At 52.0% G+C, this 24,997-nt stretch overlaps 2 non-coding genes across 2 annotated transcripts; both read left to right on the top strand.

Annotated features, from left to right (window-relative positions):
* Positions 1 to 389: 389 nt before the first annotated feature.
* Positions 390 to 463, top strand: TRNAN-GUU (transfer RNA asparagine (anticodon GUU)). Its single transcript has one exon. It is a non-coding gene; the product is annotated as a tRNA-Asn (tRNA).
* A 19,766-nt stretch (positions 464 to 20,229) lies between these two features.
* Positions 20,230 to 20,311, top strand: TRNAS-CGA (transfer RNA serine (anticodon CGA)). Its single transcript has one exon. It is a non-coding gene; the product is annotated as a tRNA-Leu (tRNA).
* The last annotated feature ends 4,686 nt before the right edge of the window (positions 20,312 to 24,997 follow it).

Here is a 24,997-nt window from a genome sequence, read left to right as displayed (position 1 = left end):
GCTGCAGCGCATGGGTTCTCAGCTTCCCCACTCCCCCCGCTCCCTTTCCTGTGGATAGTGGCCAAGGGAATGCTGGGAAATGTAGTTCCTTCCCTGCTCCAGGGCTGGCTCTCTCGGCAGGGAGCTGGCCAAGGAACTACAGCTCCCAGGGCCCCATGGGCTCTCAGCTCCCAGGCTGGATCCCTGCTGCTCCGAGGCTCCACTTCGGCAGCGCTGCGAGAGGGGAGGAAGCGAGTGTTATGGGCCCGTCTGAGCTTGGGCCTGGCACGGTGGAGCCATTGGTGCCACGGTGAATCCGGTCCTGTCCGGACTAGCGCCTTGCAAGCTCTAGCGTGGGCAGGAGATCTGCAGGCTGCACAGGCTTGGTAACAGCAGCCAGGTCTCTAGGTGTCTCTGTGGCGCAATGGGTCAGCGCGTTCGGCTGTTAACCGAGAGGATGGTGGTTCGAGCCCACCCAGGGACGCTGGTAACCTCCTGCTATTTCCTTGCTCCTCAAGATGTGCTGGGAGCCTCAAAGGCCCCTTTTTGCCACCTCAAACTGACTCTCTTGGTCTCAGGGGGTTCAGCTGGTGGCCCGCAGAATGCGCTGGGTGCGAGTCAGAAACCCATCTCCCAGCAGCCATGCCGGGGGCTCGGGCTTAATCCTCAAGGCCTAGTGCAAAACCTTCAGCTGGGCACATTTCCTTTCATTTCATTTCATTTCATTTCACTCCCTTCCCTTCCCGCCCCCACGCTGCAAGAGACTGACACACACACAATCTCTTCCTAACCTGTTTTCAAACCCTTGGCACGCGTTTCCCAAGTTGGGCAACCTGCTCCCAGCTGAAGGTGACCACACACCCTGCCAGGGGCAGGCTCTGCTCAGCCTGGCTCCGCACCGCACCTGCACTAGACAGGTGGGTCCCAGCCCCAAAACTTACCCTCATTTCACCCCAATGGCCCCAAACTGCCGCTTTTAATATGCAAATAAGGAGCAGCCCCGCTCAGGCTTCTCCCCAGCTCTCCAGGGCAGCCTGCAGGCAGAGAACAAGGTGAGATTTAAATTAGCCAGGATGAAAAGGAGGACTTGTGGCACCTTAGAGACTAACACATTTATTTGAGCATAAGCTTTCGTGAGCTACAGCTCACTTCATCGGATGCATTCAGTGGAAAATACAGTGGGGAGATTTATATACATAGAGAACATGAAACAATGGGTGTTACCATACACTCAGTAAGCAGAGTGATCACTGTGAGCTCACAGGTGAGCTATTACCAGTAGGAGAGCGGGACGGGGAGAGGGGAAACCCTTTGTAGTGATAATCAAGATGGGCCATTTCCAGCAGTTGACAAAAATGTCTGCAGGAGGGAGGGGATAAACATGGGGAAATAGTTTTACTTTGTGTAATGACCCATCCACTCCCAGTCTCTAGTCAAGCCTAAGTTAATTGTATCCAGTTTGCAAATTAATTCCAATTCATTTCAATTCAGTAATCTTTCACTGGAGTCCAGATGATGAAGATGTCATCAATGTAGCGCAAGCAGAGTGGCGGCATTAGGGGATGAGAGCTGAGGAAGCGTTGTTCTAAATCAGCCATAAACATGCTGGCATACTGTGGGGCCATGCGGGTACCCATAGCAGTGCCGCTGATCTGAAGGTATACATTGTCCCCAAATGTGAAATAGTTATGGGTGAGGAAAAGTCACAAAGTTCAGCCACCAGGTTTGCCAGAATGTCGCTCACTCAATTCCCTCTGCTCTCCAGCAGGTGGCACCGGAGAGCACCGAGCTCGCTCACTTCCCTTTCTCGCGTCAGCTCAGCCCTGGGTTCAAGGCACCAGCCGGGCGGGATTCCAGCCGCAGAAGGTCCCTTCTCCCCGGGGCTCAGGGAGTGCGGAGCATGGGGCTGCTCTGCGGGGACAGACTTGCTCACTTGGGTTGTTAGCGAAAAACATTCCTTCTTGGCTGAGTGAAGGGCAGAGATCTGCACTTAGCATGCCCGGGGTGAGGGGTCCCCCAAACCGACCCTCACTCGCTAGGCAGGCATCACCCTTCTGCTGGGGGAAAAGGCCACACGTCCCCACTCCCCAGCTGTGCAGGGATGGAGAGCCAATGAGACCTTCTAGTAATAGGGAAAGAGAATCAAGCCTGTGTTTGGGAAAACCACATGACCACATTCAGGGCCGTCCCGAGCCATTTGAGTGCCCTACGCAGCCCACCCTCTGTGGGGCTGTGTGGGGCCCCAGGCCTCCCCCTGCCCCCAGGGTCTGGGACGCAGGAGCTGTGGGGGCACTTTTGGGGGCCCCACAGGGATTAGCAGGGGGTGAGGAGCAGCCCACTCTGCTTCCCTTGCCCTGGACCCAGCTGTGTCGCTCGGGAGACTGGGGTTGGGGAAAGGGAAAACCGCCCCCCCACACTCACCGGCAGTGGCGGGAAGTTCAGCAGCCCGGCCCCAGCCCGATCTACACCTCCAGCTCCCGGCCCCGGCGCTCTGCTTCCCGACGGAGGTGAGTGCTGGAGCTGGGAGACCTTTGTGCTAGGGACTTTTGCACTCACTACAGACTTGTATCTATGTCTCTCTGTGGCGCAATGGGCCAGTGCGTTTGGCTGTTAACCGAGAGGATGGTGGTTTGAGCCCACTCAGGGATGGTGATAAGCTTGTGCTACTTCCTTGCTCCTCAAGACCTGCTAGGAGCCTCAAAGGCCCCTTTTTGCCACCTCAAAACCATCCCTCTTGGTCTCAGTGTTTTCAGCTGGTGGCCCTCAGAGTGAGCTGCAAGCAACTCAGAAGCCCATCTCCCAGCAGCCGTGCTGGGGGCTCAGGCTTAATCCTTAAGGCCGAGTGCAAAACCTTCAGCCGGGAACGTTTCACTCCCTTCCCGCCTCCCCCCAAGGAGCAGGGAAGGGAGAAACGGATGAGACGCGCCAGCTCGAAGACGCCTCCCTCCCATTTCCCTGTTGGCTGCACACAGCCCTTGGCGTGTCTCATGGCTCACCAGAGAAGGGCGACCATGCTGCCCCAGCCTGAGTCCCGGCCGCAGCCTGGCCTGCCCCAGCTGACGGAGAGCAGTGCCCCGTGACTCAATGGCAGGTCGAGTCAGGACCACGTAACCCACCCTCCCGGTACTCTGGGGCTGGGGCGGCTGGCGCCATGCAGCTCACTCTGGGGCTGGGAGGAAGCCTGGGGGCACAAGCCTCTGGCGGGAGCTGAATGCTGCAGTGGTGGGGCGGCTATGGGCTCCAGTGGGGTTTGTGGAAGGGGCAGGGCCTCAGGTGGCAGGGGCGGGGCAGGGGGTTAGTCTCCCCCAGATGGTGGTTCATGTCCCACCCCTGGTGTTGCAATGAAAGAGGCTGCCCACTATGCAATTGTAGCGAGGTTCCCCCACTACGTGGCCACGCAGTGGCTGCAGGAGACAGGCGGGCGACAGCAGGGGAAGGGGCGACGCAGGAGACAGGTGGGTGATGACAGAGGGAGTGGCAATGCAGGAGACAGCAGGGGAAGGGGCGACGTGGGAGATGGGAGGGTGATGGTAGGGGAAGGGGCGACGCAGGAGACAGCAGGGGAAGGGGCGACGTGGGAGATGGGAGGGTGATGGTAGGGGAAGGGGCGATGCGGGAGACGGGCGGGTGATGGCAGGGCAAGGGGCGACGCGGGAGACGGGCAGGCGACGGCAGGGGAAGGGGCGACACGGGAGCCCCAGCAGCAGGGAAATGACAGGGCCGTGGAGTGGCAGTGACGCAGAGGGAACAGGGCAGACTGAGAGCCAGTTGAGGGAGTGGCAGCAGCAGAAGCTGAGGTGTCGCTCGATGCCTTCCCCTCCCTCCCCCACCACTGGGGTTTGCTGACCACGGGGAGTGGGGGTTGGGGGAAGGAGCACGGAGTAGGGGGGGTCTGTTAAAGGAACTTTGGAAGGGACTGTCACACCGCTCGGGGAGAAACTGAGGCGAAGGACACTGCCCAGCGTACTCTGGGGTGGGAGTTTTGCTTATGATGTACATTTGAATTTGTGATTGTAGATTTAACTATAATTAATCGACAGCCCTCATTTTTACTATATTAATTAAACCCATAACTTTATTTACTCAAGCCTAAGAATTAGTGTCACTTAATGTTTCTCTGTCCTAGCAAGAATGAACTGGATTTTGTGACTTTCTGGAAAATGCAGTGAGATTAAATGTGGGGAATTCAGTCTCTGTGTTTGTGAGTTGATGTTTTCCTCTCACGGTTCATTTCACGCACTGAAATGCTCAGAGAGATCTCAGGGCTGATGTGCTCTGGACACTTAACGGGCAGAGCTACGTCTTTCTGGGTGTGAGAAATCCACCCTCCTAGCCAATGTCGTTCAGCTGACCGAAGCCCTGGCGTGGATAGTGCTAGGTGGATGGAAGAATTCTTCTGTCAACCTGGCTACTACAGCGATGGGAAAACGCCTCCGATCACCGTAGCAACTGTCTACTCCAACATCCTACAGCCATGTTTTAAGTGCAGACAGCCTACGGGCAGGTCTACACTACTGGGCTCAGTCGACCTAAGTTACGTAACTCCAGCTACGTGAATAATGTAGCTGGAGTTGATGTAGCTTAGATCGACTTATTGCGGTGTCTGCTCCATGCTGGGTCGACGGGAAAGTTTCTCTTATCACTTACCTTATGCTTCTTGTTCTGGTGGCATACCGGAGTCGACAGGAGAGCGGTCAGGGGTCGATTTAACAGGACTTCGGTAGACCCACTAAATCGACTGCACCCCCCCCTCTGCCCCGGTGGATTGATCGTCACGCATCGATCCACTGGCACGTAGAGACAAGCCCTAAGAGTGAGACCAGCTGTGGGTCCCATTGGCACTGTGAATGCTCAGACACTGACCCTGTAACAAAGAGATCACGCTAACGCTTCTATAGTCGGCAGGATTCGAACCTGCGCAGGGGGACCCGAGTGGATTTCTAGTCCATCGCCTTAACTGACTTTTCAGATTTTCTCACTACGTTATATTTCTGTACTCTGCGAGTTCTCACTTCCCATTGTTTGCCCAAACCAGCTCCCCCAGAACACTCACTGCTGTGTCATTCTGCATCTGTGTCCAGGCTGAAAAGCGAGAATTCCTGCCCATTTCCCGTCTGGCTGGAGCACGATGAGAGTGTGTTTGTGTTAATGCCATTGCTGTAGACTGTTCATTTCCAACTTTGACCATTCACACAGTCCCTTTCCCGTTCAAATCTCCAGCCACTCAGGGATTCCAATAGCAGGGGTCAAGGTTTCTCTGGGGCACTGAAATGTCTCAGGGCGCTGGTGCGTGAACTCAGCCTTGCGTTCCAGCCTTATTGTTTCACGGACTAACAGCAGCAGCAGGAAGAAAGAGCCGAGCGTTCCTGCTCCGTACAGAGGAGTTTGATTTTGCTGCTTTCAATCCTTGGGCTCCACTGGGAGAAGGAACAATTCAGATGTCACTGAACTGAAGGAGGGAAATAATTTGCTGACAGGGACGGCTGTCTCCTATTAAAGGTGTTTATCTGGTACCGTGTAGCAGGCAGCCCTTGTTCCCAGGTCTCTCTGAGGAAATAAAGTTTCTGTGCAAAATACCACAACTTGTAACGGAGAGGAGGGAAAGGCGATGGGACCAGGACATAAGGGATGAAACATAACATGGTTCTTTCATGTGCATTAACTCTGAAAAGGGATTGATCTCCACTCCATTGTATTTGAAGGGATGTTTAGTTTTACCCTGGGTAAAATACAAGGCTGAAGCCATTTTATGGGGGGTGACACTAGGATTCAAGGGTTAGTTAGAGTGATAAAAATGGTTTAAAAAAAGTCAGTTTAAACGTGAGCTGGCTGTTATTAAAGGCGTTTTCCCCAGGTCGGCTCCAAAAGTTCTTCTAGAGACACCCTGGGTTCCACTGCAGCAGCCAGCTCCCGCCAGAGGCTTGTGCCCCGAGGCTTCCCCCCAGCCCCAGAGTGGGCTGTGCGGCCCCAGCCTCCCCAGCCCCGGAGCACGGAAAGGGCGGGTTATGCGGCCCTGACTCAACCTGCCGTTGACTCGCGGGGCTCTGCACTCCGTCAGCCAGGGCTGGCCAGGCTGCGGCCGGGACTCAGCATGGCCGCGCTTCCCTGACGAGGCATGAGACACGCCAAGAGCTTTGCGCAGCCAACAGGGAAGTGGGAGGGAGGCGTCTTCTAGCTGGCACGTCTCGTCCGTTTCTCCCTTGCTGCTTGGTGGAGGCAGGAAGGGACCAAACATTCCTGGCTCAAGGTTTAGCCCTCGACCTTGAGGATTAAGCCTGAGTGCCCGACGTGGCTGCTGGGAGATGGGTTTCTGATTCGCACCCAGCGCACGCTTCAGACAACCAGCTGAACCCCCTGAGGCCAAGAGGGATGGCTTTGAGGTGGCAAAAAGGGGCCTTTGAGGCTCCCAGCACACCTTGAGGAGCAAGGAAATAGAACGAGGTTACTAGCATCCTTGGGTGGGCTCAAACCACCATCCTCTCGGTTAACAGCCAAACGCACTAAACCATTGTGCCACAGAGACACCTAGAGACCTGTCTGCTGTTACCAAGGCTGTGCAGTCTGCAGATCTCCTGCCCACGCTAGAGCTTGCAAGGTGCTAGTCCAGACAGGACCGGATTCACCGTGGCACCAATGGCTCCACCGTGCCAGGCCCGAACTCAGACGGGCCCATAACACTCGCTTCCTCCCCTCTCGCAGCGCTGCCGAAGTGGTCCTGGTCCCACAGTGGAGGGGGGCCATGTGAGCTTGTTGCAGAGCTGCTGCTCAGGGATGGGAACTTCCTGGTACCCCAGCCTCCAAAATCATCCAGGCTGCACTTTCTGCACGACTACGTGCTAGCTGAGGGGTGCGTGGGAATTGGTGGCCTCTGCTGCAGGTGATGGGCATCTCAGGCACTTAAAGCCATGGCCAAGAGGAGGGAAACGCTTAACTGCAGAGTCTGCAGCTGCCTAGGGCCAGTGCTGAGGATTTAGAGGCCCTAGTGCCGCCGTTGCAAGGTTCAAGCATGCTCAGCCTTGGAATTTCCACCCCTCCCTTGACTAGTAGCTATGGCTATCTAAGGCTGGCCTCTGACAATTGGCCCCATGGCTATAGTCAGAGAAGCTGCAGGTGGCTCTGTGACTACTGGGGGCCATTAAGCTAGGAGCGGATAAAGAAAGTGGAATTAACCTCAAGGAACAGAGGTCACCCATAGGAAAGGAATGTCAAGGGGAGCAGGGAAAGAGGAAGCAGGTGAGGCTTGCAGTGGGAGAATAGTCCCAGCTGGTTGGGGAGCATGTGCAAAGTAGAAAGGAAACAAGCATGGGCAGAGGTGGTGGGGACCAGGCAGTAGACTAGCCTGTAGATGGGAGCAGAGGGAGAAAGGCTGGTGTCTTCAGATTCCCAAGGGCTAAATCTTCACTTTGGGGAAATGGTGTTTGCAAGGGGCTTGCTCGAATGGCAGGACGGGTGCTGGGGAAGGGATTTGTCAGAACTGACCAGGTATCTGCTGTCTTTGGATCTTTGAGCTGAGAGTGGGACCACACACAGTGACTGGTGACATGGGGTGGCACTGGAGACGTGGCTATTGAAGGTCTGAATGAGGAAGGAGATAAATCTGTGGGGAGCTTCCCTGATCACTCTAAAAGTTCTGCTCACTGTGGACACTGGTAAATCCACACAGTAGAGCTCAATGAGAAGAACTGGGGGCTGAGGGAGCTGCTGCCGGGACTCAGGCTGGGGCAGCATGGCCGCGCTGCCCTGACGAGGCATGAGGCAGGCCAAGAGCTTTGCGCAGGCAACAGGGAAGTGCGAGGGAGGTGTCTTCGAGCTGGCATGTCTTGTCCGTTTCTCCCTTGCTGCTTGGGTGGGAAGGGAGTGAAATGTTCCTGGCTGAAGGTTTTGCACTTGGCCTTTAGGATTAAGCCCGAGCCCCCGGCATGGCTGCTGGGAGATGGGATTCTGGGTCGCATCCAGTGCAATCTGAGGGCCACCAGCTGAAACCGCTGAGGCCAAGAGGAATGGTTTTGAGGTGGCAAAAAAGAGCCTTTCAGGCTTCCAGCAGGTCTTGAGGAGCAAGGAAGTAGCCCAGGCTTATCGTCCTCCCGGGATGGGCTCGAACCACCATCCTTTCGGTTAACAGCCGAACGCGCTGACCCCTTGCACCACAGAGACACCTAGAGACTGATGTGCTGTTACCAAAGCTGCTGCCTAGCAGCCTGCACGTGTGGGGCAGAGTGTCGGGGAGTGAGGGAGTGAGGGGTGCAGGCTCTGGGAGGGAGCTTGGTGCAGGAGGGGGCTCCGGGCTGGGGCAGAGTGTTGGTGTTGGGGACAGTGGGCATGTCCACTAGGTCACACGAGGGGATGGAAGACCACGAGTGTCGATGAAGCCCCCTCGCACTAGGCCCAAGTGTCCTTGGCCCCCCGCCTGCAGGCATTCACAGCAGTTATGCTGAGGATCTGCAACAATATGTTGCAGAGTCAGACTGCCTGAAACTAAACAAGGCCAAACAGGGCAGATATGGAAGAACAATGCTGAATAAAGCAGCTTTATGTATGGTTTAACAGATGGTACAGAGAACAAGGGAACTAGCTGGTAACTGGATTGGCTGGCTATATGGATACTTAGGGCAGCTTGCTATTAGATAAGTATGCTGAAGAAAGGATGTATAAAAGCCTGTGTAACTTCCTGCTCTGTGTGCAGGATGTGAGATTCTATTCTCCCTGTACCTTCTTTGAAGCTTCAAATAAACTTTTCTGCTTCTCCATCCCGTTGTGATTATTGGGTGAGGCACACCAGGCAATGAACTCCTGCTGTTGCTCGCCTCTGGCACTGGGTGCCGGCAACAGCTTTTGGCATCCCTGGGTGGGCAACAAGGCCGCTATTTAGCCTTGCCCGGACCCCTCCTGGAGCTCGAGGATTGCGGCGAGAACCGACGCCCAGCGCGCACCGGTGAGTTCATCAGGGGCTTCGGGGGAGACAAGATTTGATCGACCCCAGAGGGCACAACGGTGCAACGCACTCATAGAGTGGAGAAGCAGCTGTGGGCGACGGTGAGGAACCGGTCCCTTGGATAAGGTAGGAACCCTTTGAGATCCGGATTGTATGCACTGTTGGAACCTGGGGACGCCCAGAGTTACCCTGTAGGTATGGGACATGGACAGAGCTGAGGGGTTAGGGTACAGTGTACGCCCCTAGAATACATTCTAGCAAACTGGAAGGTATTTGGTGCGGATCTGATGACTAAGAATCAATTAAAACGATTCTGTACAGTTGACTGGCCTCAATATCATAGAATCATAGAATCATAGAATATCAGGGTTGGAAGGGACCTCAGGAGGTCATCTAGTCCAACCCCCTGCTCAAAGGAGCACCAATCCCCAATTAAATCATCCCAGCCAGGGCTTTGTCAAGGCTGACCTTAAAAACTTCTAAGGAAGGAGATTCTACCACCTCCCTAGGTAATGCATTCCAGTGTTTCACCACCCTCCTAGTGAAAAAGTTTTTCCTAATATCCAATCTAAACCTCCCCCACTGCAACTTGAGACCATTACTCCTTGTCCTGTCCTCTTCCACCACTGAGAATAGTCTAGAACCATCCTCTCTGGAACCACCTCTCAGGTAGTTGAAAGCAGCTATAATTCTTCTCTTCTGCAGACTAAACAATCCCAGCTCCCTCAGCCTCTCCTCATAAGTCATGTGTTCCAGACCCCTAATCATTTTTGTTGCCCTTCGCTGGACTCTCTCCAATTTATCCACATCCTTCTTGTAGTGTGGGGCCCAAAACTGGACACAGTACTCCAGATGAGGCCTCACCAATGTCGAATAGAGAACTAGAGACCAGGAGTGGTGGCCACTAGGAGGGTCAATTAATTACAACACGATCCTCCAGTTACTCCTGTTCTGTCAGAGAACAAGGAAGTGGAATGAACATATGTATGCACATTTGTTTTTGGCTTTATGTGCTCAACCAGATATTTTACAGCACTGTAATCTGACTCCGACTGGTTCGGTAGCAGCTAATGTTAGTCCCCAGACCCCCACCCCCATTGTAATGGCAGAGTCGGTGTCCCCTTCGGCCCCTACACCCACACCTTGTAAGTCCCCAATGGTTGGCCTATACTCCTTAATCACCGAAACTAAAGTTGCCCGGTCTGGATCGGACAGGCGTCCGGCCACGACTATGCAGGTTTATACTCATGTGCCCTTTAACCCTGTGGATTTGGCTGCTTTCAAAGCACAGGCAAGAGAGTTTTCCACCAACCCAAGCAGGTTTATTTCAGTTTTTGAGAGATGTCGTAGCAGCCACAAGCCGGACTGGGATGATTGTAAGATCCTCCTGCAAACCCTATTGTCTGAGATTGAAAGACAACAGGTTGTGTCCAAGGCAAGGGAGGAGGTGCAGAAACGGTACGACTGGGATCCTATTAATGTCCCTGACCTGGATGCACAATTCCCCCAAGCAGACCCCAAGTGGGATCCAAATAATCCTGGGGATATGACCCGCCTTACCTCCTATAAGGAGTTGCTTTTGCATGGACTCCGTCACTCGGCTGTCCGACATAATAATTGGGCAAAGCCATATGAAGTAATGCAGGATTTAAAAGAAAGCCCAGGGGCCTTTCTACAGCGTATTCGGGACACAATTCGACTAATGAACACTAATGCAGACCCCGAAGATCAGGCAACTGAGTCAATTATTAAGGGAATTTTTACGAGCAGAGCAGCCCCTGACATTAAGAGAAAGTTACAAAAAAAGGAGGCTTTAATGGGCATGACCATGGCACAAATCTTAGAGACTGCAAACCGAGCTTATAGTCTGAGAGATACAGAGAAGGAGAGAAAGCAAGTGAGACTGATGGTAACAGCGGTACAGGCCGGCACTAAGGGAAGTGGCCGGGGAGGAAGGGGCCGTGGACGCAACCGTCCGGGCCCGCAGGAGAGACAACTGGGTCGCAACCAGTGTGCCTTGTGTCGACAAGAGGGACACTGGAAGAATGAGTGCCCAAAGAGGAAAGAAAAGGGGGGTGCCTCTGTGATGGCGATGGTGGAGCAGGAATAGGGATGTCAGGGGAGACGGACCTCCCTACCCCCGGAACCCCTAATAAAGATGCGGGTGGGAAGCTCAGAAATAGATTTTTTAGTGGACTCTGGAGCGGCACGAACTGCCGTAAATCGACCCCTTCAGGTGCCAGTAGCAGATTCCCTTACCGTGGTGGGAGCCACAAGCAAAGACACCAAGTGCCCAGTGTATGCCCCAGTGGAATGTGCTTTGGGAAACAGAACTATATCCCACAAGCTGGTATACCTCCCTGAGTGTCCAACACCTCTGCTGGGATGGGACCTGCTCTGCCGCCTCGGTGCCACCCTGCATTTTACTGAGGATGAAATAACCCTTACCTTACCTCCTGAGAGCGCATGGATCATGACCCTTGCAGTTGAGCCCTCAGCTATGCAAGCCCCAGAATAGAGCCCGTGGGAAGACCAGGTGTACCCCCTCGTGTGGGCATCAGGGATCCCAGGAAAGGCCACCCACCAGACCCCCATTACTATTCAGCTCATACCAGGGAAAGGCCCAGTGCAAGTAAAACAGTATCCAATCAAGAGGGAAGCCAGAGAAGGTTTACAGGAAACTATAGATCGATTCCTAATGTATGGTATTCTCCGGGAATGTCAGTCAGCCTGGAACACTCCCATTCTACCCGTACAGAAGCCTAATGGCACGTATCGGCTGGTACAGGACCTAAGGGCAGTCAATGAATGGGTTAAGACTCTGCACCCTCTTGTCCCTAACCCGTGTACCTGATTGGCTTCTATAGGGGGACAGTATACCCATTTTTCAGTCCTCGATCTGAAAGATGCTTTCTTTACCATCCCAGTTGCCACCCCATCACAGGAGATCTTCTTCTTCGAGTGGGAGGACCAAAATAGGGTTAAAAAGCAACTTTGCTGGAGAGTGTTGGCCCAGGGATTTAAAAACTCCCCCACCTTCTTTGGCCAGGCTCTGGCCAGGGACCTAGAGGAGTGGGATAATAAGGAGGCCCTCCTTCTGCAGTATGTAGATGATTTGTTAATTGCCACTGTGGGCCAAACCCCTGCCTTAAAACCACCGTGAGCCTCCTGAATTTTATTGGACTCCGGAGATATCGGGTAGCATGGACTAAGGCTCAAATTGCCCTCCCAGAGGTACAGTACCTCAGGTTTCACATACGGCAAGGGGAGCGTCAGCTTTCAAGCGAAAGAAAGGAAGCTATCTGTCAAGTCCCTACCCCAAGCACTCGTAAACGGCTCAGGGCAGGTATGGGTATGGCAGGCTTTTGCAGGATATGGATCCCAGAGTTTGGACTGTGGGCTAAACCCCTGTACAACTGTGTAAAAGGAGCAGATCATGACCCCTTCTATTGGACCCCAGAGGCTGACAGGGCATTTAAAATCTTGAAAAGGAAGTTGATGGAAGCCCCGGCTCTGGGCCTGCCAGATCTCTCTAAGCCGTTTCAGTTGTATGTACATGAACAAAAGGGGGTGGCCCTAGGAGTGCTCACACAGCTGTTAGGAGAATGGAGATATCCCGTGGCTTATTTTTCTAAGCAACTGGATCAGGTTGCAAAGGGTTGGCCGGCATGTTTACGGGCTGTCGCAGCTACTGCCCTAGTGCTTGAGGAAGCCGAGAAGCTAACGTTGGGAGGGGTTATGCAAATCTATACTCACCATATGGTCCGAGCCTTATTAGATGCAAAGGGAGGGCTTTGGCTCACCCAGGCTTGGATTGCTCGGTATCAGTCTAAGCTGTTAGAGAACTCTGAAGTCACCTTACAGTCCTGTCCCTCCCTTAATCCAGCCACCCTCTTGCCAGAAACAGAGGAACAGGAACATGACTGTTTAGAGATCATAGATGCCCAGTACTCCAGCCATCTGGATTTAAAGGATGTACCCCTCCCAAATGCAGATTATGAGTGGTACACTGATGGTAGCAGTACTGTAATAGATGGGCAAAGGAGGGCGGGTTATGCTGTTGTGACGCTCCATGACACTGTGGAAGCTGAAGGTTTGCCTGCTGGGACCTCTGCCCAGCTGGCCGAACTAATAGCCCTGACCCGTGCACTTGAACTGTCAAAAGGAAAGCGGGTCAACATTTTTACTGATTCAAATTATGCTTTTGGTGTGCTGCATGCTCATGCTGGCCTATGGAAGCAAAGGGGAATGCTGACAGCCCAAGGCTCCCCAGTCAAGTATGGGCCCCAAATCCTCCAGCTCCTAGAAGCCGTACAACTTCCCTCGGAAGTGGTGGTGGTACACTGTAAAGCCCATCAAAGGGAGGATCAAGATGTGGCCAGAGGTAACGCCCGGGCAGATAGAGAGGCTAAGCATGCTGCCACCCTGCCATCCCCTCAGACTGAGAACGCCCATATGCATGCCCTTATCCCATCAGGAGGGGAGCTTCCAACCCCTCAGTACTCTGGGGAGGAGAGACAGCTAACTGACAAACTCGGTCTCCGGGAAAAGGAGGGATGGCTCCATTCCCCGGAAGGGAAGGTCCTCCTACCAAAGGGCCTGATCCGGCCGGTGCTGCAGAAACTACATCAAACCACTCATGCTGGCAGGGAAGCACTTATCCAACTAATGGGAAAATACTTTATCACTTCCGGACTCTGACCCCTGGCTGCCCAGGTACAAGCGGACTGCTTAGTCTGCCAAAAGAATAACCCCCAACTGGGATATCCTGTGCCACCAGCTGCCCTAGAACCCACTCCGGGCCCTGGACAAGTGTGGCAAATAGACTTTACTGAGTTTCCCCGGACCCAAGGGTTCAAATATCTCCTTGTTATAGTGGATCGGTTCAGCGGATGGCCAGAAGCCTTCCCATGCCGTAATTGCACGGACAGAACAGTGGCCCTCAAGTTTGTTAAGGAGATCATTCCTCGCTTTGGACTCCCCCAGTGGATGGAATCTGACAACGGGACACACTTCACGTCAGAAATCATTCAAAGCATCTCACATGCCTTACAGATTCCCTGGAAACTCCATACGCCCTGGAGACCGCAAGCCAGTGGGGTAGTGGAGCTTATCAATCAGACCCTTAAACGGCATCTCTCAAAAGTGTGCCAAGAAGCCTCACTGCGATGGCCTGATGCTTTGCCCCTCATCCTACTCCATATCCGCGTTCTCCCAAAGGGTAGATTAGGGCTTAGTCCCTTTGAAATTATGTTTGGAAGGGCATGGCCTATGAATGGCACCCCGGTTCTGTCAGGGGAATGGGAGCTGGGTAATGGTTTTTTGTCTCAGTATATGTGTTCCCTGTCTGTTGTTCTCTTGTCTCTTCACAGGTATACCAAGGATTCCCAGCCTCTCCCCTTGGACACTCCCGTCCACTCCTTACAGCCCGGTGACTCCGTGCTTGTTCGCACCTGGAAAGACGAGCCTCTCCAGGAAAAGTGGAAAGGACCCTATGCCATCCTGCTGATCTCCCATACAGCGGCAAAGATCGAGGGACACAAGAACTGGATCCATCACTCTCGTCTGAAGGCAGTACCCGCCCCCTCGTCAGCGGAACAGTGGACCGTCCAACCTGCTGACTCCTCATCTAGTGACGATCTCGGGCTAAAGCTACTGTTTAAGAGACACAAATAGCGGGCACCTTAATGCTAAAATGGGCCCACCCAGGTACTGGCGACCCTGGGTTGGGAAGACTCTGGTAATAATTAATTGGGTAACATTGTTATTCTCTGTATTGTTATTTCCAAATTGTGCATATCGGGAGCATAACTGCTTTGTTTCACTTGCGCACTGAAGGGTTCATGTAGCGTTCATGCACCTGGAAACAGTCAGGGCACACCCTGACTGTTGTGTAGGAGCAATGCACACATTGCTCTGTTCTATCCAAGGACATGGACCATGAAAACATGGACCATCTGGGAAGTCAAAATAAGGACATCAGCCGTGGGAAGCTTCCTCGGCCGAAGCTCAAGGCCTGAGAATAAAGATTGTAGTAGATAGAGGCTAGTAAATAGGAATATTAATCAAAGTCATATTATTTCCTTTGTTGATGCCTTTTGCGGTCGGTTGGGGTATGTGATGCGCAGGGGGGAGAGAAATAAAAGAGGTGGAAAAGCTGACAGGGGGATCCCATCAGCAGACCAGCCTGCTTGCTTGCCTAAAGCCGTGTCCTGTCTTGTATTGAACCGCCACAGCGCACCATGTTGCTACTTTAACAAACCAGACTGATTGCTGGGTATGTGCTCCACCTCCACTGTCCCCCAAAACGGGAATGCCCCTTGACATGCTGCCCCTGACCCTAGCAGAATTAGCCACCACAAAAGAGCAGGAAAGAACGGACTCGCCGTTCTGGAACAAGACCTCTTTACAGCAAGCCACCTATCAGGACCAGGAGTTTTCAGTTGCAGTACTCACTGAGGGAGTGTTATGTTTTACCTGAAACCAATCTGATACCTATGGGCGTCCTGTGGGAAAAAGCTCCTGTGTTATTACACAGTGGGCTGATGGGTATTGGATAAAGACCAAGAGGGGAGGCCAACAGTGTGGCTGTAATGGTTCCTCCCCTTTTAGGGAAACTCTTACGAATAATCTTACCACAAAAGAAAGGTTTGGAAATATAACTTGCCATCCAGTTAACATCTCCAATGTAGCAAGCCAATGGTGGGTTTGTAGTGGCCCCTATGGCGAGTGTAATTTGGACGGCACAATTAGAAACGCCCCCACTTGTACCCAATCAGGAGGATGGGATGCCCCCTTAGGGGCATATAAACTGTTTGGAAAAGCAGCCAAAGCAGCCTTAAATATCCCTGGAATCCCCTTAAAAAACAGTCCTTACGGGGTCCTACAGGGTCACTATTTTGTATGTGGCCAAAAGGCTTACAAGCTGCTGCCAGCCAACTGGACAGGTAGCTGTTATATAGCTCATGGAGTTCCTCATTTGTCAATAACTGCCACACTGCCCAAAGGAAAGATTAGAAATGCCCGAGACACCTCTGTTGAGTCATGAGAAAAGACCCTGCGGCGACTGACTACGGCATTAAAGGGCAATATAAAAAAAAATCCCCTCACAACTGAGAAGCTTCTAGGGTGCTCTGTACTGGGAACAGCACCACTGTTTACCGGGCCAGCCATGGCATGCATAGGCCGCTATACTATAAGGCTGCAAATGGTACTTGAGAAAGTTGACTTAGAGTTAGAGGACTCGGTTAGTGATTTAGGGTCAGCAGTAAAAACATTAAATAAAGAGGTACAGCAGCTCAGGACATTTTCCCTCCAAAACAGGCTGGCTTTGGACTATCTCTTGGCATCCCAAGGGGGGGTTTGTGCCCTCATCGGTCCCCGATGTTGTGTATATGTAAATGATAGCAGTTATGAGATCTATGAAAAGGTGGTACAGGCTGAGGCCCATGCCCGAGCCGGAGCACAGGTTGCCTATAATGCCCCCGAGAGCGATTGGTTGCAAACCTTGTTTTCAGGCTGGGGTTTGTCGTCTTGGCTGGGTGGTTCATTTAGCCTGTTATTGAAACTTCTCTTTCCTGTATTGCTTGTATTACTGGTATTGTGCTGTGCAGTCTCATGTGTTAGGGCCCTTTTGCAAAAGTTAATAAGTCATTCTCTTCAGGGCTATCACAAAGTGCTTATGCAAAGTCCTATTGTAAAAAAATAAGTAGCCCAAGTGAGAAAACTCAGAGCCAAGGCTGTTGAGTGTTCTCAAAGGAGGGAGTTGTTGGGGACACTGGGCATGGCCACTAGGTAACTCGAGGGGATGGAAGACCACGAGTGTCAATGAAGCCCCCTCGCACTAGGCCCAAGTGTCCTTGGCCCCCCGCCTGGAGGCACTCGCAGCAGTTATGCTGAGGATCTGCAACAATATGTTGCAGAGTCAGACTGCCTGAAACTAAACAAGGCCAAACAGGGCAGATATGGAAGAACAATGCTGAATAAAGCAGCTTTATGTATGGTTTAACAGATGGTACAGAGAACAAGGGAACTAGCTGGTAACTGGATTGGCTAGCTATATGGATACTTAGGGCAGCTTGCTATTGGATAAGTATGCTGAAGAAAGGATGTATAAAAGCCTGTGTAACTTCCTGCTCTGTGTGCAGGATTTCAGATTCTATTCTCCCTGTACCTCTTTGAAACTTCAAATAAACTTTTCTGCTTCTCCACCCCGTTGTGATTATTGGGTGATGCATACCGGGCAACGAACCCCTGCTGTTGCTTGCCTCTGGCACTGGGTGCTGGCAACATTGGGGTGTAGGAAGGGCTGTGGGGTGTAGGCTCGGGGGGGGAATTTGGGTGCAGGAGGGGTTCTGGGCTGGGGCAGAGTGTTGGGGTGCGGGGTCTGGAAGGAGCACCGGGCTGGGAGTTGGGGTGCAGGTTCCTGCTGGGAGCCGCTTAACACAGGTGGCTCCCAGTCAGCAGCTGGCTGCTGGCATCTCTGTGCGTGCAGCCCCTGGGAGGGAGGGGGGCAGCAGGTCTCCATGTGCTGCCCGCACCTGCAGCTCTGCCCCTACAGCTCCTATTGGCCAGTTCCAAGCCAATGGGAGCTGCAGGGACAGTTCTGGGGGTGGGGGCAGCGCGTGGAGCTGCATCATCCTCCCCTTTCCCCATGGGCCGCAGAGATGTGCCAGCAGCCAGCCTGGTCTGGGAGGGTCCCGGGGTCAGGGCAGGCAGGCAGCCTCTGAGCCCCGCTGTGCTGCTGGACTTTTAGCGGCCTAGAGATCGGGATCGACAGGCCGAGGCTGCAGGATCGACGGGTGCTGAGCACTGTTATAAAGAGTAAACTGAAATGGCCATGCGATGGTGCCAGAGGCTAAGAAATGAAAAGCCCCAAGATCCCTCACTCCTCATTGACTCTGAACAGGGGTTTATTTCAAATCCCTTTAGTTCTGTGGCTGGTAAAATATAAGGACCAAACGATTTCAAGAGTTGTGACACTGGGGTTGTGGATGCTGTAACCATATCTCAGACTGAAAAATGATTTTAGATCTGATTCCTGGCAGCTTCCCAAAAGCAAACCCAATTGGTTCTTCCCTACAATTGGTGACCCTGGGCAGCAGGGGATCCCCTTCATCTGTTGGGGAACCTCTCTGGGCCACTGTCAGTTCTCCTTGATTTTCCAGCACTTCAGGTGCTTCTGACTCCTTGGGGAGGTTTTCCTTGCAAGGTCTGTGTGTGAATCTTTGTGTGTAGGATGCAAAGAGTGTGGGACTGTCACTGAGCTGAAGGATGGAAAAGGTTGGTTGAGAGAGATGGGGGAGAATAAAATAGTCCCAGAAGCAGAGGTGTGGGAAAGGGCAGGGGAGGGTGTGGGGCCTGACACCCAACTTTTAAAGGGGGGGGACTATGTCCTCCAACTCTTTACCAGCACTAAGAAAAAGGGACTGCAGGAGAGGGTAGAGAGGAGCAGGCAGAGGGCAGGGTCTTGGGAGATGGGGCGATGTGGGGTTGGGATCTTGGGGGGAGAGTGGGAGCTCAGGGGGAAGGGGTGGGCCACAGTTTTTGTGCCTGTGGCCCCCAGACTTTTAGAGGGCTTCCGCAGCTCTTGCCCACAAGGATGACAAAAGATTAGCAGGCTATTTAACTACTCGACCACTTTCTGAGGTGGGCTTGTTGTGACTTAACTGTTTCTAAGGTCTCTGTTGTCTGTAACCTTTTCCCTGTTCATTGGCTGACTGAGGATGGTGCAGGGATGGTTTGGCTTTTAAAAAATATTTCTCTGTGGTATTATAAAGTAGTAAGTGACAGGAAGACACCACCACCACCACCACCTGCCCTTGGTGCAGGGAGCTGGGTTTGCTGCTCAAATTCTGTATTTCACCAATGTCCAGGTCTGGGAATGTCCAACAAGGGCAATTCTAATGGGAAGATGGATGCAGGGCACTTAACCTGTACAGATGTCCTATGGTGGTGGGGTGGGAATTAAGAATATTTTGAGGATCTTTGTGGAAAAGAAACTTTACTGGCAAGGTTTGTCTCTGTTCCTGTTTCACCTTGAGGTGTTTTGTCGAGAAATTACTGTTAATTTTTCTATTATATTAATAAAACTCTAAACATTATTTAATCAGTCGTAAACATAAGTGTCACTTGAATTTCCCCTCTGCTAGCAAGAAAGAACTGAAGTTTATGACTTTCTGGGAAGGGCAGAGATAGTAAATTGGGGGATTTCAATGGTGGGTGGGTGTTTTACGCTCCCATCTCAGTGCACGGAGTGAAATACTCAGGCAATGTTTGTACTGCACAGTTATGTCACTGGAACTGACACAGTTATTACATTGCTTGGGTGTGTGCCCACTTGGCTCCTTGTATCAGCAACGTGCATCCTCGGTCATCTGCCACGAGATCCAGCTAGGTCGGGGCTGTCCTGGGCTCTGTGCGGGGAGGGCTCAGCTGGGAGAAGGGGCAGCCTAGGGGAGTTTTTCTCTGATATATAAGGGCTTTGTCAGCAGGAAGCTGTAGGTCACATGCTGGGGGTGACAGTGGGGTTTGAGCTGGGGCAGCAGCAGCAGGGGAGCAATGTGTGTGTGTGTGTGTGTGTGTGTTTGGGGGGGAGGGGTTCACTTGGTAAAAATGAACCTACCAAGCCTCTCCTGCTGCTGGAGCAAAAGCCTCTCATTTATCGCCTCAACTCCCCTCATGAAAATCTCCACCCCTCCTCACTCCAATGGAGATTTTTAATTGTTCTAACTTGTCCTTGGCCTTGTCCAAACAGTTTTCCCAGACAAAATTATCAAGAACATTTCAAATGAGAAAACCAAAACAAACCAAATGCAAACCACAGAAACCCCCACCACACATAGTTTGGGTCTGAATTTTTCTACTGAAATTTGGAGACAATAAAACTCATCCCTCTGTTGGCCAGAACCCAAAGCTAGACCTCCCCCCGATCTCTGTGGCTTCTGCTACCAAACCACGAATGCACTAATGCCTCTTGTGAGACATTTTTCTGCACAGTCCTGCTGCTATTCCATGGTTCCATGTGTCACTGGTTTCTCTAGCACAGGTCAGTCCCGGGCCCTGTGGTCCAGACATCCTCATTCACATCAAGCTGCAAGTTGAGAATCATTTCCCATTCCCGCTTTGTGGGAGGGGAGACTTTTGAAAGCCCTCTGTGTGCGACTGCACATGGCAAAGCAAAGAGAACAAACCTCAAATCCCCCCTGTGCTTTCGGAGCCAGGTTTGCTGTGGGAATTCTGTATTTCAGATGACGTCAAGCCTGGGCATTGAGATTATTTACCAGTTTCTGTGGCATTGAAGCACTAGTGTGCTCGCAGCTGTGATGGCTGAGTGGTTAAGGCATTGGAGTCAAAATCCAATAGGGTTCCCCTGCGCAGGTTTGAATCCTGCTCACAGCGAGGCCTGTGTTTTAGCCAGTGTCAAGTTTCCTTCCCCACTCTGAACTCTAGGGTACAGATGTGGGGACCTGCATGAAAACCTCCTAAGCTTACTTTTACCAGCTTAGGTTAAAACTTCCCCAAGGTATAAACTATTTTACTCTTTGCCCTTTGACTTCCACTGCCACCACCAAACATTTATCCAGGTTTATTTTATTAGGAAAGCGTTGTTTGGAAATGTCTTTCCCCCCAAAATCCTCCCAACCCTTGCACCCCACTTCCTGGGGAAGGTTTGGTAAAAATCGTCACCAATTTGCATAGGTGACCACAGACCCAAACCCTTGGATCTTAAGAACCATGAAAAAAACATTCAGTTCTTGAAAAGAAGAATTTTAATAGAAGAAACAGTAAAAAAAGAATCACCTCTGTAAAATCAGGATGGTAAATACCTTACAGGGTAATTAGATTCAAAACATAGCGAATCCCTCGAGGCAAAACCTTAAGTTACAAAAAGACACACAGACAGGAATATCCATTCTATTCAGCACAGCTTATTTTCTCAGCCATTTAAAGAAATCATAACCTAACGCATATCTAACTAGATTACTTACTAAGTTCTAAGACTCCATTCCTGGTCTATCCCCGGCAAAAGCATCACCCAGACAGACACAGACCCTTTGTTTTTCTCCCTCCTCCCAGCTTTAGAAAGTCTCTTGTCTCCTCATTGGTCATTTAAGTCAGGTGCCAGCGAGATTACCTTTAGCTTCTTAACCCTTTACAGGTGAGAGGATTTTTCCTCTGGCCAGGAGGGATTTTAAAGGGGTTTACCCTTCCCTTTATATTTATGACAGCCAGTCTCTAACCCGGCCTATACTTTCTACAACCCCTGAGATGCTCTCAATTCTCTCCCCACCCCAAGTAAATCCTGTTCTGCTCCTTTCATAGAGATCCCTGGGACACCACCTCACACTGTGCCCCTGAGGTGTCAGGCAAACTCTCAGCACCTGAAGCCTCTGCCACTCACCTAACGCCCCCTGCCCCATAGATCAGCCATAACCCTGGTTCTGTTCCTCCCTCAAGAGTGTGAAAGGAGCCGTCAGTGCAGCCAGAGGCGCCGACTCCCTGGGTGCTATGGGGCTGCAGCACGAACAGAAATAAAAAAGCAGGTGCTCAGCTCCCACTGGCAGCCAGATCCCCACCAGCACCTCCCACCTGCTAGCAGGCCTGGCCCACAAGGTCCTCCTCTTCTCCTTCAGCTTCTCCCCCCTGCCAGTGATCAGGTATGAGGGAGGACTGGGGAGAGGAAGAAATAGGGCGGCATGGCAAGAGACTGGACAGGGGTGGGGGCAGGGATCAAGCAAGCCCCAGGAAGTCTCCAAGTCAGCACCTCTGAGTACAGAAGCCTTCCCTGAGTCTGAGCTACCAGGATCCATGCCACAGAGCAGGGTGTACAAGTCTCAGCCTCCCTTTCCCAACCATGGCTCTGGACAGCACCAGGAATGATTTGGCTCCTGGCACTCAAGAGCTGAATGCCTGGACCGTGGCTTGAACCCTGGCCCCTCCCATTAAGAGCCTGATGCTCTATGGACAGAGCTGGGAAGGCTTGCTGAGAGCCTCTCCCCGTCCTCTATTTCTCCACGCCCACTGCCGATTCCGCCTCCTCTTCCTCCCTCCTGCACCTCAGGACACCTAGACAGCCGGCCCGCCTGCTGCACCCCAATCCCCCCATGCCTAAGCCTCCTTTCCAAAGTCCTGCATCTGGCTCCATAGAATTAAGTCTCACGTCTCGCTGGGAACTCGACTTCTTGTGCCCAGAGAGTCTCTGCCCCCTCAGTAGCTGACCCAAGAAACACAGTGTCCACCTTTTCGAAAGAAGTGCTTGGAAAGGCTTTTATCTTGTGGTGTAATGGATAAGGCGTCTGACTTTCAATCAGGCAATTGAGGGCGCAAGTCCCTTCGCTGATGGGCTTGTGCAGTTTTCCCTTTGTGCTGAAAGTCCTGCTTTCTTCAGGACTGAAACCTCTTCTTGGCCGCTCAGACCAATGCTCTGGCTTCAGCTAGAGCCCTGGGAAGGAGCTGGGGGTTGGGCATCACAAAAGCTAGGGCATGAGCTCCAGGTGCATCCATTCTAGCTGTCAGGGTTCCTTCCCCACTCTGAAATCTAGGGTACAGACTTGGGGACCTGCATGAAAGACCCCCTAAGCTTATTCTTACCAGCTTAGGTTAAAAACTTCCCCAAGGTACAAACTTTGCGTTGTCCTTGAACGGTATGCTTCCACCACCCAGCGTTTTAAACAAAGACCAGGAAAAGAGCCCACTTGGAGATGTCTTCCCCCAAAATATCCCCCCAAGCCCTACATACCCCCTTTCCTGGGTAGGCTTGAGAATAATATCCTTACCAATTGGTTACAAAATCATCAAAGACCCAAACCCCTGGATCTTAGAACAATGGAAAAATCACTCAGGTTCTTAAAAGAAGGATTTTATTTGAAAAAAAGGAAGATAAAAATCATCTCTGTAAAATCAGGATGGAAAATACTTTACAGTGTATTCAGATTCAAAACACAGAGGATTCCCCTCTGGGAAAAACCTTAAAGTTACAGAAAACAGGAATAAACCTCCGTCTTAACACAGGGAAAATTCACATAAAACAAAAGATAAAGCAATCCACCTTGCCTGGCTTACCTATACTGGCTGCAATATCTTAGACTTGGATGAGGATGGGTTGGAGAAGATGGATTTCTGTCTGGCCTCTGTCAGTCCCAAGAGAGAACAACTCGTAAACAAAGAGCACAAAACAGAAGAGTGCACAAAGGTGGTTTGGGGATCAAGGATTGAGGAGGAGTCATGGCGTGAAGAATCACAGGATGGGCAGAGCTCTGGGATCGGCTTTACCCCTCCTGACACAGGTGGCGGGTGGAGAGCGGAGCCTTGTGGATGTGTGGAATCTGCCTTGCACTCGGTAAAGGAAGGGACCTCGGTGTCTGCTGGGTTTGAATTGTATTTTCCGCAGGGCAAAATGATTAGCAGAAGCCACTCACTTAAAGAAAGTTGGTGTTCCGGTTGAGGTTTGAACTCATAACCTAAACATCACTCTACACAGCACAGCTCTCTAGGTAATGTGGGCTAACCCATTGCACCACTGGAACCCACAGTTAGTCCCCAGTCTCATTGTTCCATGGATGGATTGGGGGCAAGGGGGGTTGCACTACCTAAAACAAATCCATATGAAAGGCTGCAGGACAGCAGCAGCAGAGGTGGGGAGCCTCCTTCTGTGTGATCGAGCTGGTTCCCACCTTCTGCTGCTGAGGGGAAGGTTGGTGCTTTGAGCCCACCCGGTGCTGGAACTTCTCCTGGGTGAGGTTAATGAGACTCTGAAGAAGCAAATTGAAGTCTTTTCTATTCTGGCCGATCTCCATCTGTCTCCTGTGGCCCTTCAGGCTCTCTGCTCCCCTGTTGGGGTGATGCAGAGGCAAGTCCCGACCTGGGTGAGTCACGGAGAGGCTGTGTCCCATGGTGTGTGTGTGGGAGAGGGGTAGGGCAGGGCTGGGTTGGGCTCCAGGGGAAAAGGTTGGGTATGACAGTGTGTGGGGGAGAGGGAAGGGTGTGTTTCTTAGGATATAAATGAGGGCAAACACAGGGGTAGCGACAGTGAAGCCCCGGGTCTGAGTGTTATGACCCTGTGCGGTGCTGCCATTCACCTTCCCCTCCTGTGGTCTCAGCTGTCATTGAATCCAGCATTTTTTCACCTGTCATCATCCCAGAGGTGTCACACATGCCCCAAATACAGAGTGTCCCTCTTGGAGACGCGAGGACTGGAGCGGATTTCAGCTGCTGGACTGCTCTGCTGGTTTTCTACATTCGCAAGGGGAACTGCTGAGTGTTTTCATTCATTTCAAGCATCCCCATTCAGCGGACTTCTGAACACACTGGAGATGGGTCTGGAAATTGATTTTCATTTGAAAAAGTTTTTAAAGGGAGTTGGATTTGAACTAGGAACCCATTGCCCTGAAGGCAAATATTTACCTACTTAGCTACACTCTCAGCAAAGACTGCCCTGTTTAGCCCAGAGCAGGAACAGCTTTGAACCTGTGGGTTAGTAAACTTTATCTGTATACAAACCCCACGGCTTACAAAACCTCCACACCCACTCTGTGTCACCAGAGCACAACAACTTTCCTTGTAGCACACACTGCTCCCCAGCTCCGTGCCCTTCAATCTCCCCAGCATTGCTCCAATGCCTTAAAGGAACAGGGCACAGGTAACTCGAACCCATCATCCTGATAGATTTAATGCCCAAATAATTCCATGGAGACCAGAAGCGCAGAGCTCCTCTGAGTGTCAGCCCTATCCTGGTGTCGGTCCCCAGCAGTGAGGTGGCCTTAATGGAGAGGTCACTTTTTTATAGTTTGAACATTTGTGGTTCTCCGGTGGAGTTATTGTCTCTCATACGGCAGACCACTAAATCCCACTGGGGATCTGGACTGTGGAGCTGCCATGCAATCTGTAGCCGGAGCAGGATATCACTGTGGGGGGTCAGCCGCCCCAATGGGATGTTCAAGAGACAGTGACTCCGGAAAGGACTTCGGAGACATGGTGGAACTGAACATCAGCTCCCATTGCGCGGTGGTGGCGAATGGGATCCGTGGACACCTCCTTTCCATGTGTCAGTGCTTTGCTGGCTGGGTTGGATCCAGAACCCTGAGT

The sequence above is a fragment of the Caretta caretta genome, chromosome 22 (assembly GCF_965140235.1).
Source record: "Caretta caretta isolate rCarCar2 chromosome 22, rCarCar1.hap1, whole genome shotgun sequence".
NCBI classification, from domain to species: Eukaryota; Metazoa; Chordata; order Testudines; family Cheloniidae; genus Caretta; species Caretta caretta.
Note: the sequence above shows the minus strand (reverse complement) of the source record. Positions and strands in the feature narration are given on the sequence as shown.